This window comes from Dipodomys merriami, unplaced genomic scaffold (assembly GCF_024711535.1).
Source record: "Dipodomys merriami isolate MVZ:Mamm:240054 unplaced genomic scaffold, mDipMer1.0.p SCAF_1410, whole genome shotgun sequence".
In the NCBI taxonomy this organism is placed as follows: domain Eukaryota; kingdom Metazoa; phylum Chordata; class Mammalia; order Rodentia; family Heteromyidae; genus Dipodomys; species Dipodomys merriami.
Genome location: NW_027202728.1, coordinates 79,005 through 88,694, shown reverse-complemented (window position 1 = coordinate 88,694; position 9,690 = coordinate 79,005). Strand labels below are relative to the sequence as shown.

General features: G+C 44.3%; 1 long non-coding RNA gene across 14 annotated transcripts in view; it reads right to left on the bottom strand.

Moving 5' to 3' along the window:
• Positions 1–5,472: 5,472 nt before the first annotated feature.
• Positions 5,473–9,690, bottom strand: part of LOC138826319 (uncharacterized) — a 44,393-nt gene continuing 40,175 nt past the window's right edge. For 10 of the 14 annotated variants that reach the window (XR_011371661.1, XR_011371660.1, XR_011371668.1 and 7 more), the window contains one exon: positions 5,688–7,542. This is a non-coding gene — a long non-coding RNA (uncharacterized lncRNA). Of the gene's footprint in view, positions 5,589–5,687; positions 7,543–9,134; positions 9,305–9,690 lie in introns of those variants that run through there. The other 4 variants (XR_011371665.1, XR_011371664.1, XR_011371667.1 and 1 more) reach the window with 3 other exon arrangements.

Below are 9,690 nucleotides of genomic sequence, written 5' to 3'. Positions count from 1 at the left end.
AGGGTTGTTGTTGTTACTATTATTTGCAAAAGAAGAAAGGGGTTTGTTTGGGATCTTCAGAATTGCAATTCAGGACACTAACATCTGCATATCTCTACAGCCATTTTCTGCAGAAAGCAGGAATGTGGGGGTGGAGCCTCTATTGAGCAGCTGGTGTTGGTTTCTTGCTAGGTGAGGGAAGCTGGTTCATGGGAAATCTTCTATAGGAGTTGGGTGGAGAGACTGTGTGACAGGAGCCATATTACTAATTGGAAGGAAACTCAAGAATGCAGATACATAGTCCAAGGGCCAGAAAAGTACGTAAAAAGAAAGCCTTGGAAGGCATTTTGAGTCATCTTGGCAGCCAGTCTTGTTCTAGATGAGAACGCAGAGGTGGCCCGAATTTACCTTCCCATCAGTGGCTGGTGTTCTGCCTAAGACCTGCTTCACAATGGTCTCCTGATTCCCTTTGGGAAAATCCTCTTCCAATGACATCTTCTCCATGAGCCCATGACTCGTGTCTGTCATCTGAGCTACTCAGGAGGCTGAGATGTGAGGATTGTAGTTCAAAGCCAGTGTAGGGCAAGAAAGTCTGAGAGACTTAAAAATCTCTAATGAATCACCCAGAAAGCCAGAAGTGGAGCTGTGTGGCTCGTGGAGCTAGTGGTAGAGCACAAGCTTTGAGTGAAAAAGCTGAGACACAACATCCAGGTCCTGAGTTCAAGCCTCAGTACTGACACCAAAAAAATTTTAAGGTGATTTTATCATGATTTTTTTCCTATTTTCCTCAAATTGAAGCATCTCTCTGAACACCTGTTTCCTTTTCTCAAGTGTCTCATGGGAGGAACTCTGCTGATGATTTACTTTTCCCAGATTTCCCCGTTATGATGGTGCCATAAAAGCAGCCTTGGTGCTAGCCATCTTCTCAAGCATCTCACATCGAATAGTTCACTGTTGTTATCTCAGGCCCAACTTCTAGCCAATGTGAGGTGGAGGAGCAGAGGGAGGAAAGCCAGGGCTCTCCACCTGTCTGTGTCAGTGTCTTTGGTTGACAACATGCTGGTTTGAGAGATCTCAAGCATTTGAAGTAGGGAAAAAGTTCAGCATCATGTCTGACTGATAGAAGGTGCTCAGTCAGTAAAATGTCTTATTCCTTCTAGGACTGGCCATGTGGATTCACTGGAAGGCATTGCCAGCGGTTCTGTCAAGAGTTCTAGAATAAAGTTCATTTTCAACAGTGTCTTGCACAAATAGACACTGTAGAACATCCAAAGTCTTCTAATTAAATATGGAAGTGTGCCCTCCTTCCAGGGAAGGGGATTCTGAGTGAGAGGGAGGGGTGCAGAGAGTTCTGGGAGATTGTTTGAGTGACTGATGCTTAGGCTTCAAGCTATGGCACACAGGTGGCAAGGAGTCTGGTGCTAGCAGATGGGCAGCTTTCAGTGCAGGGTGTAGCTGATTCCTGCATGGACTGAGGGGGCCCTGACTGGATACAGAACGAGGCCATTTTCTCCTTCCAGTTCTCTGTATGGCGTGTTTCTTTATAACTGGGATGCAAAGGCTGACAATTCTGCCCGCCCCACCAGTGATAGCTGTTCCTAGCATGCATGTGCACACAGACATGCCCACCGTCAACATTTTCAGTATTCCATTCACCTTAGTATTGTCACCAGGGAACACAGTGTGGCTCCCAGCCATGGCAAAAATGAACATTGAGGGCTGGGAAGGTGGCTCAGTGATAGAGTGCTTGCCTGAGGCCCTGGGTTTGATTCCTCAGCACCACATAAGCAAAAAGAAAAAAGCTGGAAGTGGTGCTGTGGGGCAAGTGGTAAAGTGCTAGCCTTGAGCTGAAGAGCTAAGGGACAGTGCCCAGGCCCAGAGTTCAGGTCCCACGACAGGACTTCCCCCCCCTAAAAAATGAACATTGAGCCTGGTTGTCAGGGTCGCCTGGAGGAGGGGTGTGTGGCTTTTAAATGGAAGGTTGGGGTGGGGGAAATCACTTGGGGAAAAAATGGCAAGATGTTGGTTATGGGGACTGAAAGGAGGTACCCATCGCCTGGACAGGGGGGATGGGGAAAGAGAGCTACCTCTCCACATCAGGGAATTGTCTGTGGGCAAGGAAAGCTTCTGTCCCTTCTGCTCCCTGAGGGTACAAAGAGGCTCCCGATGACTTCCCTCTTCCTCCTTTTGTGGGTGCCCCAGTATTGGGGCTTGAACTCAGTGCCTAGGTGTTATCCTTTAGATTTTCCTGTGCTCCAGGCAGCTGGTGCCTTACCATTTGAGCCAAAGCTCCGCTTTCAGATATATATATACACATATGTATTTATATCTGTATATATGTGTATATACATATGTACAAATACATGTATATGTATATATACAGATATATATTCAAATATATATTATGAAAACTTTATTTATTTAATATATTTTTGTAAAGATACTGTACAGAGGGTTACAGTTACATGAGTAAGGTAATGAGTACATTTCCCATGGAAGCATTGTTACTTCCTCCTCTGTTTTTCCCATACCATCCCTTCCCTCCCTACCGGCCCACTCCTCCCACCCCCCCCAGAAGTTGTAAACTTCATTTTCAACACAATTTCTTGTACACCTCATTGTCACAATGGGTCAACCTGTATCTTTATTTCAGCATTTTGTTATTTCCCTTCCCTTCCCCAAATTAGAAAATTGTATATACAAGATGCAGGGCACTACAATCAATGAACCAGGGGTTATACCAATGGGGAAAGAACAGACAAAACAAACAAAAAAATCACATAGTACATTATACATACATTAAAATAACAGCAAGAAAGATAAAACCTCTTGTTTCCCTATCTTGGGGGGGGGGAGGCGGAGTTAATTTCACTTAGCATCATATTATATGGTCATATGACAGGCTTTTTTCTAACCTGGGCTTTGAACTAAGATCATCAGATCTCAGCTCAGATTAAAAGTGTGAGCCACCCATGCTTGGCTTTGCTCAGAATTTTTATCCCAAGGGTCTTCTGCCAGCTCTCATTTGTCTGGGGGAGGAGGAGACACCAGTGGGAAAAGGAATGTGAGCTTTTGGTGGAGGGGGCTAGTGAAGCTAGAACTTTCTGGAAGATGGAGTTCTTTATCTCCATCAGGGCTTCAATGCTTTGGACTTCCAGTATCCACAATCACTTTTTGGGGGGGCTGTAAGTGGGGATTGAACTCAGGGCCTGGATATTGATCTTTAGGCTAGCACTCTACTACATGAGCCATAGCTCCACTCCCATCATTTTGGTGTAAATTGGAGATAAGAGTCTTATAAATTTTCCTGCTTAGGCTAGCTTTGAACCTTGAGCCTCAGATCTCAGTTTCCTGAGTAGCTTGGATTACAGGCCTGAGCCACCAGTGCCCAGCTTACAATGACTGTTTAGTGAGAGGTAGCTATAGGCAGCCTGTAGGTAGATGACTTGTTAGATGGGTTTGGTTTAGTACCAGCGAATTGTTCCTGGAACTTAAGCTTGGAGCTTGGGTGCTGTCCCTGAGTTTTTGTGCTCCGGGCTGCTGCTCTATCACTTGAGCCTCAAGTCTACCTCCAGCCTTTTGGTTAATTGGAGATGAGAGTCTCATGAATTTTCAGGATGGCTTTGAATCATGGTCCTCAGATCTCAGCCTCCTGAGTAGCTAGGATTACAGGCATGAGCCACTGGTGCCTGACTTAAAAATGAGATATTTTCACATGCAATTCACATGTGTTTCTGGCTCCTCTGGGACACCAGATTTTTTTGATAACATTGGTCTTTTTTTGCCAGTCCTGGGGCTTGAACTTAGGACACTGTCCCTGAGCTTCTTTTGATCAAGGCTAGCATGCTACCACTTGAGCCATGGCACCACTTCCGGCTTTTCTATTTATGTGGTACTGAGGAATTGAACCCAGGACTTCATGCATGATAGGCAAGCACTCTATCATTAAGTCACATTTCAAGCCAATATTGATCCTTATACGTCTTCAGTAGTATACTATGAGAAATTGGTTTGTGTGTGTGTGTGTTTGTGCATGCATGCATGTGTGTGCATATGTGTGTGTACATATGAATGAGTATACACCTTGCTTTGCACTTGCCCAGAGCTCTCTAGTTCCAGACCTCTTGACCTGTCTAGCCATTTTAATACTTGATGGCCCAATCATTTATGACACCTGATCCAGGCAATCATTTAACCTTAGAAGTAAGTACATGAGGCCCAGATAAGGTGTGTGACTTTATCAGAGTCACACAGCCTCCTCCACAGACAGAGTAGGCATTGTTTACATAATATGAAGTGGCCCTGTGGCTCAAGTGGTAGAGTGCCAACTTTGAGCAAAAGAAACAAAAAGTGCAAGATCCTGAGTTCAAATCCTAGTACTGACACAAAAGACAAGGCTTTCTCTGCATCTCTATGTTATGGCATCTCATTTACCTCAGAGATGATCGTTGTTAAGATTCCTGAGTGCTTACTTCAACATTTTATTTGGATGAATCTAATAAATTCTTTCTCCCCCAGTATTTTAACACAACAGTAATTAGGCCACTCATGGTGTGTGCAGACCTCTTCAATTTTTGCTTAACATTTTTGCTTTCATTTCAGCACACAGGACTCTTTCATTTATCTCTTTTTTTGGCCGGTTGTGGGGCTTGAACTCTGGGCCTGAACACTGTCCCTCAGCATTTCAGCTCAAGCCAAGTGCTCTACCACTTGAGCCACAGTGCCACTTCTGGTTTTCTGGTGGTTTATGGAAGATATGCCAGCCTAGGCTGGCTCTGAACTGTGACCCTCAGATCTCAGCTTCCTGAGTAGCTAGGATTACAGGTGTGAGGCACTGGCACCTGGCTTTATTTATCTTTGATGGTTGCTTATGACAGATGAACGTAGGCTATTAGTCAGGACCAACAAAGTTAATCCACTAAGAAGCACAGACAAGAAACTTCTTAGATTTTGTGGATCCTAGGATCTCTGGACCTACTCTTCTTCCTTCCTCTTCTTTTGAACACTGCTTTAACAATGCAAGGATTATCACTAGCTCACACCAACAGTCTGATGGGGCTACTACCTCTGGTCTCAAATCACAGCTCATTTACTCAGGCCTAAGGTAGAAAAAACAAAATGTATCTACCAGACACTTTGGGGACACATTTCAAGCAAAATCGTGACCAGTCTTGCCTCAACCTTTGCATCTATGAGTAAGAGAAGAAATCATGTGGAGACAGTGATTCACAGACTCCGGGCTATTCAGTGGGTACAGCAGAGCTGCTGGAAGCTCTTCAGTCATTCCTTCAGAGAGCTCTGTCCATTGTGATGAAGATTTGTCCCCTGCTAGAGGCTTACCTGGAACTTGTCTTGGAATACAAAATTGGAAAGACTCACCATTTTCTCAATTTGAGAGAGAGGCTCAGAGCATAGCCGCACCCCTCCCCCCAATGCTGCTTTATCACTTTCCTCCTTTTTTTTTTTTTGGTACCACTTCTGTTGTTCACAGTCTTTGGTGATAGCCCTGCTACCCACACTTTTAGGGCCAGTGAGTGGATCCATGTGGAATGGAGGGGAAAGGAGTTGTTTCATCACTTTGGAGGCTTCTGGCTACCATGAACAGAACCCTGTGGCACAAATGAATTTAAATAAACAACATCAGATATATACCACGTGCAGGTACAGAAGGAGGGATGTGTCAAGATAAGACGCAGACAGTAGCTGGGTGGGGATGCATCATGGTTTATTTTGGCATATCTATTCAACATATTAAGTCCATCTTTGGGAATAAGATGGTGGCCTTGCTCTAGGAGACATTGTCTGCTGTTGCTTCACAGAGACAGGAAACTTCTCCCCTCCTCCCTTACACCCTTGACATGCATTCCCTCATTCGCCAGAACTGCATCACCTGGCCAATTGCTGAGCCAATCATTGATAAGAGGAATTTAGAAAACAAGCCCTGGCTGAGAAAAATTCTCTGGGGTTGAACAGATAGCTGTTTGGGCTGCCACTGCCCTTTTTAAAAATTCACTGTGTATTTTTGTTTGTCAAGCAGATCACATCTGGGACACTGGCAGAGAGGAAAGTGGGTAGAACTTTTCTTCTTCAGGGGAGAGATAGGGAGAGTTCTTTCTCTGCAAATCCCTTATCTGAGCAAACCTAGGTCCTGGGAATGAATGGACTCGGAGGAAGGCATTAGAGTGACAGGGAGGAAGAGGAAGAGGTGTAGCTTCAGAGTGAAGCCCGCCTCCTACTTCCTTTTCCATCTTTCTTTACTTTTTCTTCTTCTAAAGTTTCTGTTCTCTGCAGAGACCCAAGCATCCAGAATAGAAGCTCCCAATAGATTTATCTACTCATTTATCCTTCTCTGGGAACAATTGCTTTGTTAGCAGTGAAAAGATTTTTTCACCCAATCTTTGTTTTCACCCTTGTGGGCTTTCTGCTTATTATTGGTTGTTTTTTTTGTTGTTTTGTTTTGTTTTCTTGCTTTTCCTTTTTGTACCAGTCCTGGACACTGTCTCTGAATTATTTTTTGCTCAAGGCTGGCACTCTACCACTTGAGTCACAGCTCCAATTCTGGTGGTTTCTTTTGTTAAATTTTTTGGGGGGGTCCGGTCATGGGGCCTGAACTCTGGGCCTGGGTGCTGTCCCTCAGCTCTTCAGCTCAAGGCTAGCGCTCTACCACTTGATCCACAGTGCCACTTTCTGGCTTTTTTTCTTTTTGCTTATGTTGTGCTTAGGAATTGAACCCAGAGCCTCAGGCATGCAAGGCAAGCGCTCTACCACTGAACCACCTTCCCAGCCCTGGTGGTTTCTTTTGGTAGTTAATTAAAAAAGAAGAGTCTCACAGGCTTTCCTACCCAAGCTGGCTTTGAACTGCGATCCTTAGATCTCAGCCTCCTGAGTAGTTAGGATGACAGCGGTGAGCCACAGGCTCCTGGCTCTGCTGATTATATTTTAAGCTTAAAATGGAAAAGCTTCTCTTTGAAATCTTCGCTTATGTGTCAAATGTCACTGGAGAGTTGGAACCAATTTACCATGTGTTTATATCATTTCATTCATTCCCTAATGCATTAATTCATTCATAATCCTGTAATATCATAAGCACAAGTCCAATGCTGGCCCTTCTTTCTTGCCATAGGGGGGATTTGGGCATGCCCTTTGAGGCCAGACTCCCAGGAGAGTCAAATGAAGAAATACCAAGGACTGAGGCAAGTACTGAGAAATATAGTCCCCAAATTCCTTCCATGGAATTTTGCTCCAGAATCCATGCTGCCTAAATCCTGGAATAGGTCACCTGCCTAATCTTGTTTCACAGACAAAGTTGGCACAAGTCAGCTGATGCTTTCTGTTGATCTCTCCTCCACATCTTCAGGAAGGAGACCACATAATTACATGACCAGAAGATCATGTGACCGTGTGACCACACGTCTCTTTCGCTGCTCCAAAGATAGCAGACACGTGGGATGGGGAACCACATTGGTTTCTGCATCAGGCTGACTCATTCCTTCTGTCTCTACTCCTTTCCAGCATCACAAATCTTGAGATAATGTTTGCTTGTTCTTCAGTTTTCTGGTCTACCTAATGGGAACAAAGATAATGTTTACCTCACAGGGTGATTGCAAAGCTAACTCATGGGAAGTCTCTGGTCTAGGCCCTGCCTCTAACAGTGCTCAATACACTGTATTCTTTTTCCTATCTGAAAGTGTATTTTGGTCCCAAACAGTACTATTTTCATAAGCAGAGAAGCATGATCATATGCTGTTGCTGTTCAGAAGGAGGTCATCAGCAAAAGGTTGTTGCTCAGACTGGGTCTCTCTCCTGCTTGGGGGCTCGAGTTGTTTGGTCACCCCATGCCTGTCGCTCCCTCAACATGTTAGAATTGAGCTGCATGTCTCACTTTGAACTATGATTATTGCCAGTAAACACTGGGCATAAACTGCATTGGAAATGATTCTTGAAGAGTTTAGTGGGACAGAAAATACACAAATGCAGAACATAGGCAACTAGACTAAGAGCCTTGACCATTGCCAAATGTAGAGTAGCAAAGAGATCAAGGAGAAAACTCCATGATTATTTCATCCACATGAGTCTCTCTGCCTTCGCTTGTGTGTGTGTGTGTGTGTGTGTGTGTGTGTGTGTGTGTGTGTGTGTGTGTGTTTAAAAGAGACAATATTATGATGATATTATATTGTGCTATAGATCCCCCAGATTAGTACCCACAGACGGTTTTGCTTGACCCACAGAAGATTTTAGACTTTCAAATTAGTTTGTCAGGTCTGGTGCCTGTGGCTCACACATGTCATCCCAGATACTCAAGAGGCTGAGATCTGAGGATCAAGGTTCAAAGCAAGCCTGAGCAGACCAACTGGAGAGGCTCTTATCTCCAATTAATCAGCAAAAAAGACAGAGGAAGAGGTGTGGTTCAAGTTGGTAGAGCACCAATCTTGAATTTTTTAAAAAGCTAAATCAGAGCATGAAAACCTGAGTTCAAGTTTCAGTGCCCACTACCACACACAAATTAGTTTTCAACATTTAAAGAATAGATGGTTTCATTCTGCATCTGGAGGAATAGATAGCTGGAGTTGAAAATTGCTACCATTAAAAAATGTCATTCTAGCTGGGAGCTGGTGGCTCACATCTGTAATCCTAGCTACTCAGGGGGCTGAGATCTGAGGATCTCGGTTCAAAGCAAGCCGGGGCAGGAAAGTCTGTGAGACTCCTATCTCCAATAAACCACCCGAAAACCGGAAGTGGCGCTGTAGCTCAAGTGGTAGAGCGCTAGCCTTGAGCTGAAGAGCTGAGGGACAGCGCCCAGGCCCAGAGTTCAAGCCCCATGACTGACAAAAAAAGAAAAAACATCCTTGTAATTATAAAATAAATGATGCACAGAGGGGTTACAGTTCCATAAGTCAAGTCATGAGGACAATTCTTCTTAGCCAGTGGTCACCCCTTCCCATGCTCTCTTGCAGTGTTTCCTCCACTCCCATCTCCACCAGTAAGTTGGATAGTTCATTTAAAAGTGTCCATTGAGTACTGTTACAGCATTGGTTCACCCTTTGTCCCTCCATTTCTATGCCTCCAACTTCCCACCATTTGAAAGGCCAGAAAGGTGATTGGGGGGGGCAGGGGAAAGGGGGCGCTACATTTCTTGGAACTTCATCTCCACTCACCCATATGGCTCAGTGGAGTTTGCTGCCTGCATCCCTGAGCAGATCATCTGCTTAGCATGATCCAGATTCTTCTGAGGGTTCTAACTACAGCAAGGCTTGCTCCATTCTTCCAGCCAAAAGGGGAAATAAAGGCAGATTGATATTTTCCTGTCTGTCTGACATTTCACCCCCTGTCCCAGAAAGAATGTGTATCATTAACTTTATTGATCATAACAGCCATTATTTAGTAGAATTTAGGATGATTTCAGCACCTTCTCTCAATGGATTCTTTTGAATTGTAGGCATTAACTTCTCCCACTTGGTAGAAGAGGAGACAGAAGTTCAAAGAAGCTAAGGAATTTACTGGGCCAACCTCTGATGCAGATTGACTGACAAAACACAACCCCCTGCCCTGGAACATTAAGTAAATATGATAAACTGTACTTCTCTTCTGTTCTTTATCATATCTAAACTGCTACAGGCAAAAGAAATAATAATCCTTGGAGAAGTATAAGATGTTATAGTTGTCTAAAATGGTTCTCATATGGGGCTGGGAAGGTGGCTCAGTGGTAGAGTG